Source organism: Aedes aegypti, chromosome 2 (assembly GCF_002204515.2).
Source record: "Aedes aegypti strain LVP_AGWG chromosome 2, AaegL5.0 Primary Assembly, whole genome shotgun sequence".
NCBI classification, from domain to species: domain Eukaryota; kingdom Metazoa; phylum Arthropoda; class Insecta; order Diptera; family Culicidae; genus Aedes; species Aedes aegypti.
In genome coordinates this window covers 279,573,257-279,597,240 of record NC_035108.1, presented here as the reverse complement: position 1 = coordinate 279,597,240, position 23,984 = coordinate 279,573,257, and the positions used below count along the sequence as shown (strand labels likewise).

At 43.5% G+C, this 23,984-nt stretch overlaps 1 protein-coding gene across 1 annotated transcript in view; it reads left to right on the top strand.

Annotated features, from left to right (window-relative positions):
• Positions 1 to 23,984, top strand: part of LOC5573643 (neural cell adhesion molecule 1-B) — a 1,425,452-nt gene that overhangs the window by 1,200,729 nt on the left and 200,739 nt on the right.

Below are 23,984 nucleotides of genomic sequence, written 5' to 3'. Positions count from 1 at the left end.
ACTAAAACAATCTGTATTTAAACTGATCGGGTCGATGGCTAACAGTGCAACTGACGAGCGTAATTACAATCTATGAGCTAGATACCGCACAGCATCTGCAGCTGGGGAGAGAAAATGAGAGCTACTTTCAAACGAGAGAAATCTCTCCACAAGGTGTTGGCTAACTATATATACGGCAAATAACATCGAAATCCAACATCGCCGCCACCTTTGAAAACTGAGATTTTCAAAATTAAACAAATTTTCAATTCATGGCTTAGCTTACACAATCGAAAATAATTCATTTTAGCAATTTTTTCTTATGTACTACACTTGGTCAGATTATTGGGGTCAAAAGCTTGATGATCTATCCGTTGTTTGCATGATGATCGTCGTTGCCAGTTTGCTGGTTGTGATCGTCTAATGTTTGGGTTTGTTGCAGGTACGTTGTGTTTGCTTGGGTTGATGAGTCCGTTGGCAGCAGGCAAATTTTCGTGATGGGCCGCTTGAAAATGCCTTTGGCTGTGCGCAATGTAACCACGCTCACAAGACCGTCCGCTCCTGGGTGTACAGCCTCTATGCGGGCTAGGGGCCAACGAACGGGATGTTGAAACTCGTCGACAATTACCACCAGTTTTCCAGGCAGTATTTGATGGTTGGGCTGACGCAGTCGAGTGTTCTTTTGGAGCTCCTGAAGATACTCGGTTCTCCATTGATGCCAGAAGCACTGGTAAAGTTGTTGTAACTTCTGATGATGGTTCAGCCGCGTGAAGTGGATATCGGTAACGTTTGGGCTTGGAACAGCATGCATCGTTGACCCAATGATGAAGTGTGCCGGTGTAAGAACGGTAAAGTCATTCGGGTCCTCAGTCATAGGCACAAGGGGTCGTGAATTCATAGCGGCTTCTATTTCTGCAAGGACTGTCGAGAGGTCTTCAGGACAGCCTGGAGTTGCCAAGTTGACGATGGAGATGCTTTTTCGCCACCTTGACGGCGGCTTCCCAGAGCCCGCCGAAATGAGGGGCCTTCGGCGGGTTTAGATGCCAGATAATCTCTTCTTCAGCGCAGAACCTAGTAATCCGGTCAACCTGGGCATCGTCGGTGAGCATCTTATACAGATGGTGCAGATCGTTCTTGGCGCCGATGAAATTCTTCCCGTTGTCGGAATGCAGGTGACTGGGACGTCCTCGGCGGGCGACAAATCGACGAAGGGCGGAGATGAACCCTGGTGTGGAGAGGTCGCCTACCAACTCCAAGTGCACCGCTTTCGTCGCGAAGCACACGAACAGGCAAATGTAGACTTTTGCTGGATCAGCTCGCTTGTGGATGGCCTTTAGGTAGAGAGGCCCCGCATAATCCACTCCGGTGATTTCGAACGGTCTGCTGACAGTTACTCGCTGGGCTGGCAGCTGTCCTATCTGTTGGCTTGCCGGAACGGGATTGGCTCGGGCGCATTGGAAACAGTTTCTGATGATGCTTCGCACAAGACGTCGTCCGTTTATCGGCCAGTACTCTTCACGCATGACTGACAAAGTCACGTGGCCGCCACCGTGAATAAGTTTGTAGTGGTAGAATTTGGCAATCAGCTGGGCTAGAGGATGGAAGCTAGGGAGCAGGACTGGGTGCTTGGATAGGTATGGCTGTTCCGATAATTTTAACCGCCCCCCCACTCGGAGAACCCCCTCTGTGTCAACAAACAGAGCTAGCAATCTGACTGGAGATTTCTTGGGAAGCGGACGACCTTGCTGAAGTTCTCGCAGTTCTTCTTGGAAACAATCGGCTTGGGCCAGTCGAACCAGAGTAGTTTTGGCTTGAATAAGTTGCTCGACCGACAGTGGCTGGAATTTGGCAGGGCTTGTAGTGCTTGGTTGAGTTCTAGACTTGGACCGTAGGTTTTGGACGAACTTCTGGCAAAGGGCGACGACTCTTGATAGGCGATTGAACGAGGAGTATCTTGAGAATATTGGGTTATACGACGGCAAAATTCGTGCGACGGAAACTACAACTCCTCTGCGTTCTTCATCGGCATCGGGAACTTCTGTAGCATTACATCGTGGCCAGTTTTCCCTCGAAAGCTGCAACCAATTCGGACCTTGTTTCCATAAAGTACTCTCCACAAACTCTCCAACATCCATACCTCTGGAAACGAGGTCTGCCGGGTTTTGAAGGCCAGAAACGTGACTCCAGTGGGATCCATGGGTTATTGTTTGCACTTCAGACACGCGATTAGCAACAAAAGTTTTCCACGAACTGGGAGGAGATCTTAGCCACTGTAGGGTCACCGTTGAGTCGGACCAGAAAAAGGATTCATCGATGTTCATCTGCAGGGCTTCTACAACTCGGGAATGCAGCTGTGCAGCGATAACAGCGGCGCATAGTTCTAGTTTGGTAATGGACAGCCTCTGCAAAGGAGCGACTCGGGATTTAGCTGCCAAAAGCTGAACACGAATATTTCCTTCGGCGTCTACACTGCAAGCGTAAACGCAGGCCCCGTAGGCGGACTCGGAAGCGTCTGCAAACGAGTGTAACTGGATTGTGGAGTTTGGTTGAAAAGCGTATCGATCGATACGGAACTTGGACAGAAGAGGAAGTTGGTCGTATAGCTTTTCCCATTCCCGTCTAATTTCAATTGGAACTCTCTCATCCCAGGAACACTCAATCACCCATAGCTTCTGAATTAGCATTTTTCCCTTAACGACGACTGGTGCTATCAACCCTAGCGGGTCGAATAACTGGGAAATTCTGGATAGGATCACTCGTTTTGTTGCCGTTTGATCACACTGGTTGACATGAAAGTCAAACAGAAATTGGTCGGACTCAGGCTCCCACGTAATGCCAAGGGTTTTCACAGTTTCTCCAGGGTCAAATCGGTATGTTGACTGGGTTCCAATCTGGTCAGCAGGGAGTCCTTGCAACACTTCTAGTTTATTTGAGATCCACTTCCTCAACGGAAATCCACCTTTAGACAGTAGCTCGGTCAATTCTTCGCGCAGTTTGATGGCTTCAACAATGGAATTCGCGCCTCCGATGAAGTCGTCAACATAGAAGGACTTTTTCAAAACAGGAGCAGCGAGAGGATACGCATGTCCTTCATCGTTGGCTAGCTGCTGCAGTGCTCGAGTAGCCAGGAAAGAAGACGGTGCAAGACCGTATGTGACGGTGAGGAGCTCGTATGACTGGAGAGGTTCGGTGGGTTTGAAGCGGTACTTGATTTTCTGCAAAGGCGTGTCCTTCGGGTGTACCAGAACCTGACGGTACATTTTTTCAACATCTGCTGCCATGGCTACTGGAAATTTGCGGTTTCGGATGACAAGATCCAGCAACTCGTCCTGCACGGTCGGCCCTACACAAAGAGCCTGATTTAAAGAGAATCCGGACGAGGTTTTGCTGGAACCGTCGAAGACAACCCGGGTTTTGGTGGTAGTACTGGACTCTTTAATGACCGGGTGATGAGGAAGAAAGCATTCTACGACTCCGGGGGCAGTACCATTGGGAATAGGCTTCATTTGTTCGAGCGATAAGTATTCCGCCATGAATTTATCGTACTCTAACTTCAACTTGGGATCTTTGGAAAATCTGCGCTCAATCAACTCAAAACGGCGAATGGCCGCCGCCTCGGATTCTCCAATCATTTCTGCAAAATTTGGCTTCTTGGGCAACTCAACAATATATCTGCCATCGTCGTTACGGGAAACGGTGGACTGGAACAACTCCTCGCATGCCGTTTCCTCCACTGACAAGGCGGATCGAGTTCCAACCTCCTCTATCTTCCAAAATCGTTCCATGGTTTGTTCTAAAGGGGAAAGGGAAGTGGCAACAGTTTTGTAGCAGACGGATTCTTGGTTAGCAGCAAGATTGGTGCCGCCAGCAACTATCCAACCGAAAACGCTGTCAATTAAGTCTGGAAGTCCTTCGGACAACTTGATTCGCGCTGCTGTTGGGAAACAGTCGAAGAAGTGCTGAGCTCCGATCACCAAATCGATCTTGCTGGAGCGGTTGAAGTTAGGATCGGCAAGCGAAATGTCGTTCGGGAGTTTCCAATCGTCTACTGGAATGTCCTCTGCAGAAAGGTTGGATATCATCCGTTTGAGAACTAGGAACGTTACACCTCTGGAGAAGTTCCCCTTACGGGAAAGGACATTGGTTCTAACCGAATCGGTGGCATGTTCTGGTTTTTCGCCAATTCTGTCGATGATAACATTCACTTTAGTGCGTTTCAATTTTAAAAGTTGGGCCAGTCGGTCCGATATCAAATTGGGTTGCGAAGCGCTGTCCAGTAGGGCTCTGGCAAAGTGTTCTTTCCCGTAGACGTCGACGATACGGACCAAGACGGTCAGCATAAAAACCGTTGGCTGAGGATTTCGAAGCACATTGTTGCATTGAACGACGGTAGGTTCCTCTACTTTTGTCACCATCTGCACCGAGACTCTTGATTGCGCTCTGGACGACGACGTTGGATGTTGATTTGTCCGTTGGTTGGACTGTGAAACTGCCGGGGAACCTTCGCTATTCGTTTTGGTGTTACTAGGAAGCTGGCCTGGGTGGAGAAGGGTGTGGTGGTTTTTCTTGCAAACTCGACACGTGAAATTGGAAGGGCAGTCACGTGCGTAATGGTCTTGGCGGAAGCAATTAAGGCACAACCTTTTGGAATTAACCGTGCGAAGGCGCTCAGCAAGGGTCATCTTTTCAAAAGTTGGGCACTTCACCAACGGATGCTGCTGATCACATGCATGGCATTTTGGTGCGGAATTCTCAGTGGTAACATACGAAGATGTTTTGATGGGCATCTGTTTGCGATGGTTTCCGTTGGGAACCACTGGTGGAGTCGAGGGAGAGGAGGAATGGTTGACTGAAACCGAGTCGAGAACTCGGATCCGCTTTTCCAAAAATTCCACAAGGCACGTATAGGACTGGTCGTTGACGGTTTCTGCGTGGTCCTCCCACGCGCGAATCGTGTCATCGTGTAGCCGCATGCACAATAGATGCTCTAACAGGGTGCTCCACGTCGGGGTTGGTTCTCCTAACTGCTGTAAGATTTTGATGTGTCTTTGGAACTCATCTACAGTTGAATGAAGAGCAGCGGCCGTCTCCTTCTTCATCCGAGGAATGTTCAACAGGTCCTGCAGGTGGCGCTTCTTAAGCAAATACTCGTTGGAATAACGAGTAACCAGCGCCTGCCATGCTAGAGGATAGTTGGCGGCACTGATGCCAATAATTTCGATGACCTGTGCTGGTTCTCCCTTCACCGCACTACGGAGATAGTGGAACTTCTGGATCGGAGGAAGGTCCTGATTGTCGTGGATCAATGCCTTGAAGGTGTCGAAGAAGGTCAACCACTGCATATAATCACCGTCAAACTCTGGTATGGAAATTGTTGGCAACTTCAAACCGGTCAAGGTGGACACAGCGCGCGGAGGGGGTTCAACAGGGACATTGGCTTGCAAAATGAACGGGGCGGTAGAATTGATTTCAGCCTGGCTTTTATTCGGAATAGCCTGGGTTCAAAGGAGGCTCGATATTGTAGGTTCAAAGCCTTACCTTCGTTGGTCTCCTCTAGATCCTCCAAAGCCGTCTGTACCTCCTTCAGCGATTGCCACAGCAGGTCAAGGCTGTCCAGTCGTATTTGTACCTCAAGCCCATCCCGTTCGGCGACGTAGTCCTCGACGAACCGTTCAGTGCGACTCAGCGACGCGATTAGCGTTGTCCTTCGCGTCATCAGTTGTTCTCGGGTACGAGCCTCACCCATAGTTGCTCGCAGTGTAGACGCCGAAGAGTGAAGTTGGAGTGGAGAATGCCTGCCGATATGAAAGACCAGGTAAACCCGGACAAACGAAAATGAAATGCTTGGAAGGTTACTAACCTGAACCAAGGCTTGAATATGCCTTGTATTTTATTCAAAACTGGAACGCAGGAACAATCTCTGCCTACACGGCACTAGGGGTGACTTGTCTAACGAGGAATTGTCTTTGTCGTTTGGAAAAATGGCTTTCGTTTCACGGATGGGTCTGTGGATAGGGGCGATACCAATCGTCTCACGATCGATATTCGCAAACTTTATTTCCTCCTTATGTCCTGGCTCTAGAGCCTTGGCTTAAGCGCCTTTATTCGCTCTCTGAAACGAGAAGAAAACTTATTTCGACCCTTTCCCACTGTACAATAACCGAAGCAGTTTGTTGTTAAAATGATAATAAATTACGATCATGATTTGAAACATCATGTTATACAGGGTAATTATAATGAATACATAAAAAATAATGGGAATATGAATACATGGTTTAGCTCACCAAGTATGAAACCATGTGTGCAATATGATCAAAAAATATAATATAGATGATTTGAAACGATCTTACCAAATTATTGTATGTTTGCTATCCTGCATCGTGGATCCCGCTTTGTTACCACCAGTGGTTGTATGTTATACTTGAAGCAAAGAACGATAGCTTTACGATGGCCAGCGAAGACAAAATTTTCTGTTTCTGAGAACCAATGGTGTAATGCTTATTTTGCTTCCGTGCGATGGACCCGACGTAGCTCCGACGCCTAAACTTGGAGAAACTCTGTTTTCACGTGTCGATAATTCCACGATTCAACTGCATCAATAATATCCGGATAATAAAACTGACACACTGATTGTGTTAACCAAGTGTCGTTGTTTCACACAACGGCGAATACTAAAAGCTGTATCTCCTCCGATCGTAATCATCGAACAGTCACATTTCTTCGGAAAAGCTGTTCAGTAAGAATAACTGCTCACACTACAGTTTGGTCCATATACTTAAATGTTCAACTTTATAACACAATAAATGCAGAAAATCATCAACAAAACTGAATATTTGAAAAACTAAATTTCTTAAATTTGACGGATGAAAATTTTTACGTCCTCTATTGAACACAGCACACTTTGATCGCAGCTGAAAGAGCATTCTATGTAAGTTCTTCCATATTCTAGCATAAAATAATTCTACATACCGCTAATGTATTCAATACATTCCATCGATTTAAATTATAGTAACACTTGTCTTGGAAATACGGTGATTCCAATCCGGCGTTTTAAATACCAGCGACAGGATTGAAATTGTTCAAATAAGTTAAATATAAATGTTAACTAGCTTTCACTTCCAGCTAAAGAATGCTAACTCGTAACGGTGTTAAACCAAAGACAAATTAAAGACCTCCATGTCCCTTGCAGTTGCCCAAAATTTTATGGCTCATAAGGTAATCTAGAATGCCGTGAAAAGTGTACTGCGATCTGTCAAGCTTGGGTACCTTTTGTACTACCGAGGGACGAAATGCAGTACTAGAAGTGGTACCCAATCTGAGCCCGAGTGTGACGGACCTGGATAAACGGTTAGGAGCCTTCCTTACCCAAGTGGTTTGACTCCACGGCTAAAAAAAAAAACAATTTCATAACACCAAAACAGCCGTTTGAATTCAAATTCCAGCAATCGTAATGCCAAGCTGTAGTTACGTGCCAATTTGAACCTTACAAATGCACATTTTTCGAATCAGCATGTATACTATAATCGAACAATAACATCTGATCAAACGCCCTTATGTACGCAATGTATTTGCAAGCATGACTAACGGCGAGATCAAGTGGCGCGTTTTACCCCGCAAAAAATAAAAATGCAGATAAACAAGCTGTTAACGCAAACCCTATACCCCCATATCAGTTAGTATATAAGAAAGCTATATTGATCTCTCTCGATCACCTACCATCGATTTACCATTAGATTACCCTTCCTTATCGCTAGCCTTCAGCTAGCGAGAGAAGAGAATAATCTCGGAATAGGCCTTTTCTCATGAGTACCCATAATGTAATTAGCTCTTGAATTCGCATATATTGCCATACACGAATCAGATTCAGTTCAGTTGAAATATAATATCCAAATCGTACACACGTCATATCAAACTATCTGTCGATAGAAAGTAGAGTGCTATAATTAAACCAAATTCACCCGGAATAAAAGTGTTCGTCATTTCGAAGTCCGTCGCGTTTTTAGTTCCGTGATTTCCGAAACCGACCAAAGTATCCGCGCCAACATTTTTGGTCCTGGCCGAACCGGATCAACCGCGAGTAGTGTCGAAAAATCGCGGTGATATTCGCTATCCGTCGCGGTTACTTTCCTGAGCAGAAAGTACGGACAAAAGTGCGCCAATTTCGTTCCTTTTCGGCGCGAGTTTCTGATCACAGTGCTGCTAAGCTAAGGGCCTGTGGATCAACGCGGTGGGAGATACATCAAAAGTGCGCGAAAGATCCTTAATTAAAAGTGATCTCGGAAGAAATAGTGCTAGTTGCAGTTAGCGGACCAGCGTGCAGGAGTTTAAATTCGTCCACTCATCTGGAGCAGGCAAGCGCGTGGTGACGCCAACCGTGGCTTGGCTTGGGTCCTTTGTGTGTCACCGGACAATAGAGCATTCATCTGGGGACGTTGACCGATGCCGTTGTAAGCGTGGTGGAGCTCCTGTAAGTACCGCATGCGAGTTGAAGCGTCGAGTGATGACGAGTTTTTGTGAAAAATTAAAGGGGATCTGTTAGTTTCATTTGCATGCGATTCGTTTTCTTGCTGATCATTTTTTTGATTTTGCATTCGCTTGCTTTCATCCCTTGCTAGTTGAGGTGCATAGTGTGCTCTGGTTGTTCAGGTTGGTCACCTGGTTCGTATCGTGGATTATTTGATTGATTAGAGAAGCAAGATGTCGAAGCTAAGGGAGCTAACGCATCAAGAGCGTTTTTATATGGATACGATGGCCAACTTGAAGCAATTCATGGAGCGTTTTGACCCTGCGCGGGATAAGAACCAACTTGAGGGATGGAAGCAACGGATCGAAACGGTTAATAAGGATTTTCAGAGCAATCGGTTGAGCCTCGAACTGTTGTTTGAGGAGACAAATGAGGATTCGTCTGCCGATACCAAAAGGGAAGCGGAGAAACTAAATCGCCATATTCGGCAGAAATTCGAGCACGATTACATAGTGGGTTACGGTTTTCTCACCACCAAAATTAGTGAACTGAATGCCCCTCCTCAGTCTTCCACTCAACTCGTAGCAGCAATGAGTGCCACAAACCCCCCTCAGTCCCGAATCAAACTTCCCGAAGTGAAGCTTCCCACTTTTGATGGGTCCATTTCTGAATGGATCACTTTCAGAGACACTTACAAATCTCTGATTGATTCTAACACTCAGCTATCGCAGATAGACAAATTTTCTTACCTTGTAGCATCGCTCACCAAAGATGCTCGCAAGGTAATCGAATCGATTGAGCTTACCGAAGCAAATTATGCTGTAGCATGGCAGCTTTTGGAGAAAAGGTTTGATAACAAGAAGTTGGTAGTAAAAACCTATATCGATTCACTTTTCGCCATCGAACCAATGAAAAGAGAATGCTACGATTCTCTAATGCGTCTTATTGACGATTTTGAACGCAACTTATGCCTGATTAGCAAAATGGGCATCCAAACAGATAGTTGGAGCGTGCTTCTAGCACACATGGTCTGCAGTCGTCTTGATCCGTTCACCCTTCGGCAATGGGAAGCCCATCACAAGTCTACCGATGTTCCCCAGTATGAGGACCTAATCGACTTCCTGCGTACGCATCTGATGGTTCTTCAGTCGTTGGTGCCTTCGAAATCTCGTTCGTTCGATTCACCCAAACCGGAACCAAACCGGCCGTCGAAACATTCGAAATTTAATACAGTCCACACCATCACAAATTCGACGCCCAGTTCCTGTCCGTTCTGTTCGAAGAATCCACACTCACCATTCAAATGCGACGTGTTCCTGAAGATGGCCGTATCCCAACGCTTCGACCAAGTGAAAAGGAAGAATCTGTGCATAAATTGTCTCTCCTCTTCGCATCTCCTGAAGGGATGTTCGTCCAGCGGATGTCGGGTCTGCAACCAGAAGCACCATACTATGCTACATCAACCTCCTAGCGATCGCTCGTCCTCGCAACAGAAACCAAATACACCTTCTGTTGTGGGTTTAAATTCACAATCGAATCAATCAACCTCCTCGAATCAGTCTTCCTCGCCTTCTCGGTCCACTCCATCGTCCGAAAGCCATCCATCAGCCGCCTCTGCTCCACTTTCCAGTCTCGTTTCCGCCACTCTCGTCGGTAGCAGTCGAAGAGTTCCTGCTACAGTTTTGCTGCAAACCGCCATCATCAAGGTTTTCGTTTCCGACGGAAGCGCCCAGTGGGCAAGAGCACTGCTGGATCCAGCATCGCAACTATCGTTAATTACCGAGAACATGGTACAGAAGCTTAAATTGCAACGGTATCCAGTCGTCAAGAAATTGGGGGAGTAGGAAACACATTTGTCGTTTCACACCACGCTGTGGATGTCCGATTAGGGTCACATTGCACCGAGTACACTGTTGTTGAACCCTGTCACATCCTAAAGAGAATCACTCGTGAGCTCCCTGCTAATGCCATCGATTCCTCCCAGTGGAAGATTCCACCGGGAATTACCCTAGCTGACCCGAAATTCCATGAACCGGGAGCAATAGACCTACTGTTAGGTATGGAATTGTACTACGAATTACTGCTGGAAGGATTCATCAAGTTGGGTCCAGAGGAACCTGTTCTTCAAAACACCGTTTTCGGCTGGGTAGCTGCCGGAAGGGTAGGAGTTCAGCCCCATCAAGGTCAGCGAAAGGTGGCTCATGTTTGCAGCACGGGAGATTCCGAAGATTCAATCTCTCGTTTCTGGGAACTGGAGTCCTGCTGGTCGCCGAGTATTCAATCTCCCGAAGAATCTTCTTGCGAAGAACACTTCATAGCCAACACATTTCGTGATGAATCGGGCCGATTTGTCGTCACTCTACCTAAGCGTCCCGATGTACTGTCACAGCTCGGCCACTCCAAAGAAATTGCCACTCGCAGATTCCATGCACTCGAACGTCGCCTGGAGGCCAACCCACAGCTCAAGGAGGCATATTCGGCCTTCATTTCGGAGTACTTGCAGCTCAACCATATGCAAGAAATCGAAGACAACGACAACTGTTTTCCATCCTACTACCTTCCACATCATGGCGTGGAAACAGCAGACAGTACGACCACCAAACTAAGGGTAGTGTTCGACGCCTCCTGTCGAACGGACTCTGGTGTGTCGCTGAATCAGGCATTGCTGGTGGGACCTGTCGTACAAGATGATTTATACGCGATATCGCTTCGCTTCCGAATGCGTCAATACGCCATCGTCGCCGACGCTGAAAAGATGTATCGGCAGATTCGCCTGCATCCATCCGATTTTCCTCTCCATCGCATTTTCTGGCGACAGTCTCCCTCAGAGCCGCTTAAGACCTTCGAACTCACCACCGTCACTTACGGAACGGCCTCGGCACCGTATTTGGCCACCAGATGCCTTCTGGAGTTGTCCAGGCAAGGATCAAAGGAGTTCCCTCAAGCTGCAGAAGTCTTGGCAGAGGACTTCTATATAGACGACATGCTCACGAGTGTCGACGATGAGGAAGACGGTGCAGAACTTTGCAAACAGCTTCGAAGTTTGCTACAGTCCGGTGGTTTCAGCTTACGTAAGTGGGCCTCCAATTCGGAAGATATTTTATCGGTTATTCCTCCACAATTACGTGATGAACGTTCGATGCTCACTTTGGATACACCATCAACAATCAAAACGCTTGGGTTGATATGGGAACCATCAACGGATCTACTCCACTATTCCGTTCCGAAATGGTCGCAGACAGATAGCATCTCTAGACGCACTGTATTGTCGGACACGGCGAAACTCTTCGACCCTCTTGGTTTAGTTGGGCCCGTAGTAGTGCTGGCCAAAATCTTCGTCCAATCTCTCTGGCGAACCTCGAACTCCTGGGACGATCCTCTCGACGATTGCCAACAACAGTACTGGCTAGCATTCCGCAGCAGTCTCGATGCATTATCGTCCATTTCCGTTCCTCGTTGGGTAGCGTTCGCAAACGCACCGGTCAATGTTGAATTGCACGGGTTCTGTGATGCGTCGATCAGAGCCTACGGTGCATGTATCTACATTCGAACCGTCTCCAGCGACGGCAGCATTGCTGTACGATTACTGACGGCCAAATCCAAGGTAGCTCCTCTGGGGGACTCCAAGAGGCAGAAAACGGTTAGCCTGCCAAGGTTGGAACTATCGGCAGCGCTACTTTTGAGCCACCTCTACCATAAGGTTAACTCTAGCGTCACTATCAGCACCCGGCCATTTTTCTGGTCGGACTCCACTATCACTCTCCATTGGATCAACTCTGTTCCCTCAAGATGGAAGACTTTTGTGGCGAATCGTGTTTCAGAGGTCCAACACTTAACAACCAACGGTGTATGGGCTCATGTTTCGGGCTTAGATAATCCCGCGGACATAATCTCCCGTGGAATGGAACCCAGTCAGCTTAAGGACTCGATCTGGTGGACAGGACCATCTTGGTTAAAGCAACCGTCTCGTTTCTGGCCACCCATCATCCAAGCAGACCTGCCAGAGTTTCCCAAGGAAGCTTTAGAAGAACGATCGGTGTCGTTACCAATTCGGGTGCACGAACCGAGTGAAATATTTCGTCTGCGCTCATCCTTTATTGCTCTTGTTCGGCTTATTGCACAAATCCAACGTTTCGCTCACAACTCTAAGCCCGAGAATCGCTCCAATCGAAGATCAGGATTTCTACGGACTACCGAACTAAATGAAGCAGTTCGAACTTTGGTGCGGCTGGCTCAATCCGAAGTATTTTCGAACGATATCGCTGCGATAGCTTCCGGTGGTCATGTAAAACCGAACTCTCCTCTGAAGAATCTTCATCCTGTTGTCAAACAAGGCGTTTTGCGCGTTGGAGGACGCTTGAGACACGCGCCGATACCGGACGACAGGAAGCATCCAATGATCCTCCCCGCCCGACACCCGCTGACTGAAATCATTTTGCGGTACTATCATCTCAAACATCTACACGCCGGACCGCAATTGTTAGTGGCATGCGTCCGGGAAAAGTTTTGGCCACTTCGAATCCGTAATCTGGCACGGAATGTGGTCCATTCGTGCGTCAATTGTTTTCGCTGTAGACCTTCGGTTCTGGAGCAGCTCATGGGAGACTTGCCTCCGGAACGTGTCACGCCAACTTTGCCTTTCCTCAACACTGGTGTTGACCTTTGTGGCCCATTTCAATACCGGAAAGTCCGCAAATCATTGCCTACCAAATGTTACATCGCCATCTTTGTTTGCCTGGCAACGAAGGCAATCCACGTGGAAATGGTTTACGATCTCTCAACGGCCGCCTTCATTGCGGCAATGCGTCGCTTTATCGCCCGTAGGGGCAAACCGAGTTCCATTCATTGCGACAATGCTCGCAACTTCAAGGGAGCAGCACGAGAATTGGCGAATTTAGCGAAACAATTCCATTCGCAACAGCATCAGGCAGCGGTTGTGGACCACTGCGCCAACGACGGAATCATGTTCAAATTCATACCGCCCCGCAGCCCAAACTTTGGAGGGCTGTGGGAGGCGGCAGTAAAATCATTCAAGCAACATCTCCGGTCAACCATTGGCAACTCAGTTCTGTCGCAGGATGAATTCGTTACGCTGCTAACACGTATCGAAGCCTGCTTGAACTCCAGACCGATCACGCCTATCTCAGCAGACCCAAACGATCTGGAAGTGTTAACTCCGGGCCATTTCTTAGTTCACCGCCCACTCACGTCTTTCCCTGAGCCCGACCTTTCTGACATCCCTCGGAATCGTCTGGATCGTTGGCAGGAGAACCAAGAACTCCTTCGGCGATTATGGAAACGCTGGTCTACGGACTACTTGTCCGGGTTGCACCCACGTACCAAATGGACGCAGCTCCGGAACAACATTGGTGTGGGCACAATGGTGCTCCTCAAGGAGGACAACCTCCCTCCACTGAAGTGGAGATACGGCCGAATAACCCAAGTCATCAGAGGACAGGACGGCAACATCAGGGTGGTCGACGTGAAGACGTCCGATGGAGAATTCCGACGTGCCATCTCCAAGATATGCGTACTCCCTGTACGTACTGATGGGATCGACCACTGACCTCTACAATCGCGGTATTTCGATACTGCGCAACGATCGGGGGCCTGCGGGCCTCCGAACCCTGTAAGTATTGTTTTTTAATGAATTTGCAAAAAGCTTAAGAATTTTTCGTCCTCCGGCATGTACCCTGGATTCTTCGACGGCGGCTCCATCCCGGTTCGAGTACGCCCAACCCCGATGTCTAACTGGTGTTCAACCGGTTTGAGTAAGCGACGAGCGATGACGTCACCAGTACCATCTGCGCAAGCAATCAAGTTCAACGACCGGAGCAGTGATGAGTACCCGATCGATGGCCAGACGGTGCGTAGGTCGATGACTTCTTTGTTGAGAAGGAGAACCAAAACAAACCACGAGGAGAGTCGTCTGTCCCCGGAGAGCCAACAGGACCCGAGAAGGATGAGAAGATGTCTTAAAGTGTAGTAGTGTTTTGGTTGAAAGGCCTATCCTTTCAACGGGGGCCGGCGTATGTTAACGCAAACCCTATACCCCAATATCAGTTAGTATATAAGAAAGCTATATTGATCTCTCTCGATCACCTACCATCGATTTACCATTAGATTACCCTTCCTTATCGCTAGCCTTCAGCTAGCGAGAGAAGAGAATAATCTCGGAATAGGCCTTTTCTCATGAGTACCCATAATGTAATTAGCTCTTGAATTCGCATATATTGCCATACACGAATCAGATTCAGTTCAGTTGAAATATAATATCCAAATCGTACACACGTCATATCAAACTATCTGTCGATAGAAAGTAGAGTGCTATAATTAAACCAAATTCACCCGGAATAAAAGTGTTCGTCATTTCGAAGTCCGTCGCGTTTTTAGTTCCGTGATTTCCGAAACCGACCAAAGTATCCGCGCCAACACAAGCATTTTATAAAAAATGATTTATTAACTCCAGAAAAAAGAAAATGGATAGCTGTTTCTACTATTTGATAGAAAACATGTTTGTCTTTGAGGTAGTGAATAAAAAAAAGCTTATAATAATGTTCTTCATAGCTAAAAACGCTTCCTTCCTTAGAGGGCGCGTTTTACCCCCAGTTACCCTATATTATTGACCACTGGTTTACTTGGTTGAATTTTATGAAATTCTCCATACAGTGTTGTGTACCATAAATGCTCATTAGATGCGTAGAACCGATCTCTTTCAACAATATAATTTTAAAGCTTGACGAATGGATTTACGCGTTGTTTAATAATGCTTTTAAGAAAAAAGATCCTTCTCCATCTTACAGTGGTGATCGTTTTTTTTCTTTGTACATTCATTTGCTTAAATACAACGAACTACATACTCAGCTACCAATGGCTCTCAGGGCGAGATCATAAGTTTTGTGAGAACTGTACCACTAGATGTCGAAACCGAAAGTTCCCCTACTTCCTGAGTAGCAGCAGAGGCTGAACAACTGCAAGCCGCTATTTTCATCATACAAACTAACGGCGTATCCTTCCCTGCACGGTGAAAGTCGTCGCACACAAAACGAAGCGATAATGTGAATTTGATAGCACAGCGTATGAACTTCGAATTCTGTTTCCCCAAATCGGCAAGCATCAGGGGTCCCCACTATGGGCAGATTGGGTATATACTGGTGGCCAAAAGTGTTTTTGCCGTGTCATGCAAACATTATGAGTTTTATAATATAATGTACAGTAGGGCAATTCAAAATTTAAAAATGTTTGAAAATCCAATCTCCCATATGCTCCTTACCATCCTTACCATAAAAATAGTGTTCTGTGAAATTTTCAGCTTTCTAGGTGGTGATTTAAAGGTGGCCCAAATACAATACAGGTTTATATGGAAATTACTATGGAGAAATTTTGAGAAATGTTCCAAACACTCTAGTACTGTAATGTAAGTAGAAACTTATCATCCCATATTGAAAACTAATTTTTCAAACCTTAATGAAGGATGTTGCTGAAGGGATTCGTTTTTTGAGCTAATTTTGTTTGGGATTTTTGTACATGTTTACAAGGCTATAATCCCATATTAAGCTAAATAATAGCAAATAAACTCATGGATATCTCTTCTGCTATCCTTCGGATTGAATTTCTCTCTTCAGCAAATGTCTTCATTATGTTTTGAAGAACGAGTTTTCAATATGGGATAATAAGTTTTTATTTATATTACAGAACTACCGTGTTTGGAACATATCTCAAAATTTCTCCATAGTAATTTCCATACAAACCTATATTGTCTTTGGGCCACCTTTAAATCACCACCTAGATATCTGAAAATTTCACAGAACACTACTTTTATGGTAAGGATGGCAAGGAGCATATGGGAGATTGGATATTCAAACATTTTTAAATTTTGAATCGCCCTAATGTACAGTAATGTAAGTACAAATTTATTATCCCATTGTAAAAACTCATTCTTCAAACCATAATAAAAAAAAATGCTAAGAGAGAAATTCAATCCGATGGATAGCAGAAGAGATATTCGTGAGTTTGTTTGCTATTATTTAGCTTAACCCCTCTACCGGCAGCTTGATTTTTTACCGATAAAAATATATTCAAATCGCGATAACTTTTTTGTTCCTCGACATTTATGCACCATTTTTCCACAAACTCTCAAAAAACTCTTCTAGTTTTAGAATATGTGGCGATATTGATAATTGGTCATCTGGATCCGGAGAAATTTCAAAATTTCTTGTAGGACCGACGCGTACTGAACTGAAATTATGTTGTTTGAAGGGCAGATAAGTCATTTTTGTATCTACGAGTAAAAACAGGAATCTCGCATAATTTATGATCGCATCCTAAAAGCCATAGTTGACCAAGTGTGCAGGTTGTTATTACTGAGCAAACGAATGGATTTACACTTTATTTCACATGCTACGATGAAGAAAAGATCCTCCTCTGTCTCCCAGCGGTGATAGTTTTTATTTTGGTCCGTTTATCTGCTTAATGACAACGAGCTACACACTTGGTTACCAATGGTGTTTTATGGTGAAGATACATAGAAGCCAAACCTCGAATTTTCAAAAGCACAAGTCTAGGAAAGCAGACAACCGGTAACTCGCTGGTGGCGACCAATCAATAAAATGTTCACCGCAAAAGGTTGTCTGGTTCTCTCGTGCTCTTGAAAATTTGAGGTTTGACTTCGATGCATCTTCACCTTAGGACAAGGTCATAAGTTTTGCGAGAAATATTTCCTTATAACTTCTTACATCATTATGACCAAGTTAAGTACGATTTTCAAGGTTTTTCGTGGAAAATAATTAAAATGACGCTTGAGACAGTTTTGCGATTATGCGTATATCATATGTCATTGATGCTTATTACAGTTCTTTTGACCAATAACAACATAACCTTCCATGCCAAGGTGTTCAAATGGTTTGATCTTGCAGTTTGTCCCGTATATCCATACGTCCAACGCAATGTGGGTCGGTACAAAAACACATATCCATAAATACTTCACACACTGTTCTGGACCCCCCGACCGATTTTTTTGATTTTGGTCGCAAATGAAAAAGCATAGTCTAATTGTATTTAGTTCGAAATTTCAGACTTACCTATTTTTTGTAATAAAGTTACTCCACAAAGACACCGTGCATAGCCTTGAAATAAATTCTAGACCGGGACAAGTTGGGAGAAAATATGAGATGTGTATAGTTTTGATAAAAAAAATAGAATATACTTTTTGCAGTGTAGTCCTCACGATTACCTGGACTAAAGTATGAAGTTTTAGTTAATTTTTTAATATTCGACGTATACTTTGCGTTTGCATTGAATCCTTTTTTCATCAAAACTCTAACTTTGACATACTGTAGAAATAACTACAAAAGATCATGCTCTGATATCACAGAAATATCGTTATAGAACTGTTAACTCTGGAGTGATGTACGAGAAAAACCTATCAAAAAGAGTATTTTTCCGATTATTGGCCACCTGATCACCCACAGTGGTCCCACGGTGTGTGGCTGAGCCATTAATCTGAATTCAAACCACGTCGTCAGCGAGTACGAATACGAATACGATGATGGCGTGGCGGCGGAACTCCTGGTATGTCGTTGGATGGCATGCCAAGGAAAAACATATCTCCCGAGACGCCCGACGACTAGTTAATGTGAATTTAATTCGTAATGTGTTGGAAATGGATTTTCACATTCGTCCTCCCTGTGACACTTATCGCTGTGGGAGTCCTCCAATCCTTCTGCCAGTAGTCGGTGCTCGATGATATCTCCTGCGCGTATATGTAAGTATGTAGGTCGCAGTTGGAGGGAGGTTTGCATTTTCCGAGGAACGGGATTGATTTCGTGACTTTTTCGCTGTGAAAATTGTGCCGTAGATGCGGCACGAGATATAAATTTCCTTCAGTGAAAGATAGCATAATAATATCGCCATACGAGGTCGTTCATCAGTCTTGGTTGGAGTTTTCTGTTCTCGGTTTCAATGTGGTTAATTAACTTTTTTGCGGGTTACAGAAACCAAAACTAACTCAACCCATTTGGCAGAGAAAAAAATGGTAATTTATCTGTTACTCACTTGGATCAGGAGAAAGTTCTTGAGAGAAGTAATATAGTGAAGTTTTTAGAAGGAAACTCATAAGGTATTATCTTTCATATCATCATATTACATTGACAATATTATTAGTAGTGTTATTTCAAATAAACTCCGAAATGTCTACTGATACAAGATTAACAATCTAATAGGGTGTTCTTCTCCTTCTTTCTGGCATCTTTCTCAACATGGACAGAGCCCACTTCTTAGATGACTGTTGTTATTGGCACTTCCACAGTTATTAACTAATATCTTATTTTTTGCAGTTTGACCAATTTGTTTGAACAACTACCGTGAAACTAAACATTACATATACTTCGCAATTGGATTAAATTGATGAAAAATTTGCGAAAAAGTTACACGGCTTCTCGGTGAAAATTGAACTCACGACTGTTAGAAAGGGCTAGATAGGGCGCGTTACCCCTACACCACGAAAGGACTCATGGAAGCAGACGTTAATTCGAATTTGATTTCATCTCAATAATCACGTGGTCCTCTTTCGCAAAGCGCACCTCTTCCGGACGAATTAGAGGCCCATCCAAACACAAAGCTTTTTATTACATATGGAATGCCTAGGCGCAAGCACATTATTAGATATTGCATATACTATAGAAAGCGTTGTGATAATCTCGTCTGAAAATCATACAAGTAACGAAGGTGAGGAAGACAATTAATACATGCTTCACGTGGGTCCTTGTGACGTTTGATTCCGCGGAATGTTTTACCTTAAAATTCAGTCACACAACACACAAAACATTCGCGAGTAAAAATAACTTGCATTTACCGCATCCTAAAACTGTAATGTGGCCCAACATGCATATATCACGTACCATTGCACCACATTCCTGCAGGGTGTAAAGTTGCAGCACTGCAAACAAACAGTCACTACACTGGAAAGGAGCAGTTCAACTTGGCAGCAGGACAGAGCACAACTTCACCGTGTGGATAATAAGAGCAGATGTTAATTACGATAACGATGCCGAGGCTGCTCCTGGGCACGCAGAGCATCCCAGACATTACATATCCCAGTCGGAGTGATAAGCTCTGGTTGGGCTTTTTATATCTTTTTTCCAGAAGTACCTTTATATGTATGAAAGTAACATGAGGCGGATGGCACTGAGAAGTGTTCTGATGAAACGAGCAAAAGATCCTAATCAGATGATGAAGTTTATTGCACAGGAAAAGAAGGGCGTTTCACTATGATTATTCTGTTTATATCTGGGTAAGCCGCAAAGTCGTCGGAGTTTGAAGCGGACTATTTCAATAATTATGCATTACAATCATAGTACCTGCTTTTAATTATGTAATATATCTTCTTCGTTTTGAATGAATGATTTTGCACTTTCTTTGGCGTTCGATGCAAAGTGCTGTCAATTTTTTTGGGTGAACTCAATTTATACTTCACTTCACACTGTTGAAACAACAGTTGTACAGTTGATTTTGTAAATAATCAAATAATCCTTATGCGTCAGCAAGTTAGAGACCGCAAATTGTTATTGCATAGGACTTTCATAGTCCGCAGTACTGACGAAAACATTTCATCCGTTGTCTTGTCCTTAATGTCTGCTCTGTCAATATCATTCAGGTGTTCATCGAAGTGCTGCTTCCACCATTCGATTATCTCACGTCCGTTCGTCAAGATGCTCCCACTATTATCCCTACACATCTAAGCTTGTGGCACTAATCCTTCTTTAGACCGTAAAGAATCTTATTCCTATTGCCGAATACCAATACGCCCATTTGAAATACCGTAATTTCAGGTGAAATTGATCACTTTCCACTGTTTTCCATGTCTGTTTTCTATGATGTTGCCAATTCCAAACAACTTAAAGCAGGAAAACAAATACGACGGTGAGCCTCATTGGTTCATATACTCAAATTTTCATACAGTTGTGATTTTAGGGGTTAAAAATCGTCTCCAAAATAAAAAATCAAGGAATTCCATTTCGGGGTGAAATTGATCAACTGTCAAATCGATTATTGTTAGTTTTGAAAACAACTTTACTTATTTAATTTGGGCCTCCTGAATCCAAATATGCTTGCCAAATTCTTAACAATGCTAAATTTACGGAAATAATAAACAATTAATTTTCAACAATACCGCAGAAAACGCCTAAATGTAGGCAATTTCCGTAGAAATCTTCTGATATCTATAAAAAATCAATTATTACAACAAAATGAACAAATTGGTACGAATTTTGATGGTAAAATTCGTTTTGGAGATATATTTTAAGCATCCTTACAAATTTTCAGGTTGACACCTTGTCCAAATCCTTGTTTAATACTATAAGTTTATTTATGTCTGCCAATACCACACAGAACACGATTATGGATTTTTTATTATTTTTATAGAAATAAACATTCCTTAGCATAAAAAGCTGCATAACATGCAATTCGACAATAGTTAAGACAATAGTTTTTTTTCTATGATTACTTATTTTACTGACAGGATATAGTAATCACCCTGTACATGGAACTGAAAAAAGATGACTTTTTGTAGATATGTCATTTGGTTTGTTTAGCATCTGATGGTTCAGAAAAAGAATGTACTGCAATCCATTTGTTACAATCTATACTTCACAAATATACACGATTGCTTCGAATCGTGCAGTTGTTTGGAAATGGTTGCTAATTTCCATCCATGACAAGTCAGTACATTTAAATAATACTGCTCTGTTCATTTAGCAACGAATTCCAAGCACTGCAATCAAATCCCGTCCAGAAGATGCACAGCCATAGTACCAATTACAAGCAACGCAACACAAATGAAAGACCATAATCAAGTTTACTACAGATCCAATTTGCGTCTGTCCCTGTTATTAGGTCCAACCAAATACCATCGCTGGAAGCATTCAGTGAACAGGAAAGCCACATTACCTTTTCATCAATCTGGTAGCCATGTAGCTCCCGCGAGAAACCCTAAGGCTCCACACCAAATTACAAACTAAGCCGTGGTCCCTTCCATCAACCATCCATAGCGCGATATTTGTTTTTCCATTATGTTTGTTCGAGTCCATTATATTCCAATTATCGAAACCACTGACCTGGTGCAATTGGTGCTGCCGTTGCATACGGAAAAATCGATTGTCAGCGGTGAAAGTATTCCGATGCATTGGTTGGCTGTTGGTACTCTAATTTGAAACATACCTCAAACGCTCCGGAACTGGCGAAATCGATGCTCTCTGAACGGTTGCTAAACTTTTGCGTATATGCGAGCTGCCACATCATACCAACTCTCAGATCCCATCACTTATAAATGGCACATGGGTATTAGGGAGGTTCTAGTTACAAAAAGTTTGAAAATCCAATCACTCATATCGGCTTTACCATCTTTTCGATAACAAGGTTTGAAAATTCAAATTAGCATGATATCCAAGAGAGTTCCACCGAAGTATTATTTTAGTATCTTCATAGTAATTTGCATACAAAACTTCAACATCTTTGGGTCACCTTAGAATTACCACCAAAGTAGACGAAATTTTTATAGAACTCTTCATATATCATGAAGATTACAAAGATGATAAGGGAGTTAGAATTTAAAAAATAAAGGCACCCTAGTGTGCATATGTGCGCGAGTAAGAGGCAGCTTACATATTGCAACTCAACATCGATCCAATTGAGTACTGTATCGAAAGCACCAGATGGCAAACAGCATCACACAAATTGTGAGATCAACTACAAGTGTACAAAGGGTTGCTTATGATTATCCTATGTATTTCTAGTTGTCATTTATGTGAGGGGTGACCCATTTTGCATAAAGACGTTTCGCGTAAGGGCCATACGCATAAGGACGTTTGGCAAGAAAACTAGAAAAATATTCAAAATCACGATCTTTATCCGAAAAGTTAGTAAAAGTCTCTTGGAAAAAAGTAGGAAAAAGGATGCACATAAGAGTGATGCAAATTTTGAAATTTTAGCTCCCCTATGCTTAAACGATTATAATTATGGTAACTAGCATCCTCCCAAAGTTTGAAGTGATTCGGAAGAAATTTGACTGTGCACACGCCATTTGAAGTTTATATGGAGATTACTATGGAAAACGACAATCTTTTGTGTTTAGCCCTCTATCTCTTCGTCATTAAATTTAACGGAAAAGTGAACAAACTCTTCTAATGTGAAATCCTCCCAGTTGTCAGGATAAATTGTCATCATAAAGTTGGTTTGCATGTAGCATGCTTCACAAACTGTTCGGCAGGCAACAGTGGTGCTCCTGGCGGGAAGAATAGCTCAAAGTAATCCAGGCTACTATGTTCTACAGCAAAAAAGCAGTGTTGCTCTGAATGTAATTGAATGATCATCACAGCATGATTTAGACTTTGTTATCAATAATAACAAATTATCCTGACGTCCCATCAAAATGTGGTCTTCGGCAAAGTTGTAGCTGGGAAGTTTTCACATGAGATGAGTGTGTTCACTTTTCCATACATTATTATGACGAGCAGTTAGAGGACTGAACACAAAAGATTTGCGTTTTCCATAGTAATTTCCATATAAACTTCAAATAGCGTGTGCACAATCAAAGTTCTTCCGAATCACTTCAAATTTTGGGAGGATCATTTTCATCCTAATTGACATCGTTTAAGCATAGGGGAGCAAAAACTTCAAAATTTGCATCAGTCTATTGCACATGCCATCTGGATTATCTGCTGCTCTATCATCCAATGTCATTTTAGATGGAAAATTGTTAGACTTCATCTTCGATTTAATTAAATTAAATTAAATTAAATTTAATTAAAGAAGTTCCTAGGGCAAGATTTCAAATAATTTTCTATTTTCAATTCTCAAAGTCACAATTGTCAGAATTGTGATTATTGTGAACAAAAATTGAGTACTCAATAGTTGTGTAAAATGTTTCATTTTTCCATAGTGGAGAAAGAGATTCATTCACACAGAAATCTTCCATAATATTTGAGAATAAGAAGTCCAAATAACAGTTTTGCCGGTTTTTCACATGATTTATTTGATTTAAACCTAAAAATGCAGCTTTTTCAAAAATAAATTGTGATGATTCGTTTTCACCGACAACCGGAAGCAGAATGCTTTCGTTTTCGGAATCACGAATAAAATCAGCATTACGCTGATTAAAGTCACCATAGATATGCACTTTGAATTCTGGAGATTATTGGGATACAATTTCTTCGGCAGTTTGAAAGAAAATTTCATATGATGATTTGCAGTACTAGAAGTGGTACCTATTTGAACCCGACTACTATGTCTCTATTCGTCTCTAGTTACCCCGAATATATAATTACTTCAAATGACATTGCCTCGCAATAATAGAATTCTGGGTAATGTCATTGGAAGTTATGGGTTATTCAGTGATAAGGAATTCAAGATGCTAGCATTCGGGTTAACGGCATTCGGGGTAATGGGGTAGAACCGTTTTGTAGTGAATTTCATAATAATTTTGCCTCTTAGATTTAGCTGATTAATGATTTAATTGTGAGTGATTCAACTGTGTGGAGTGACTGTA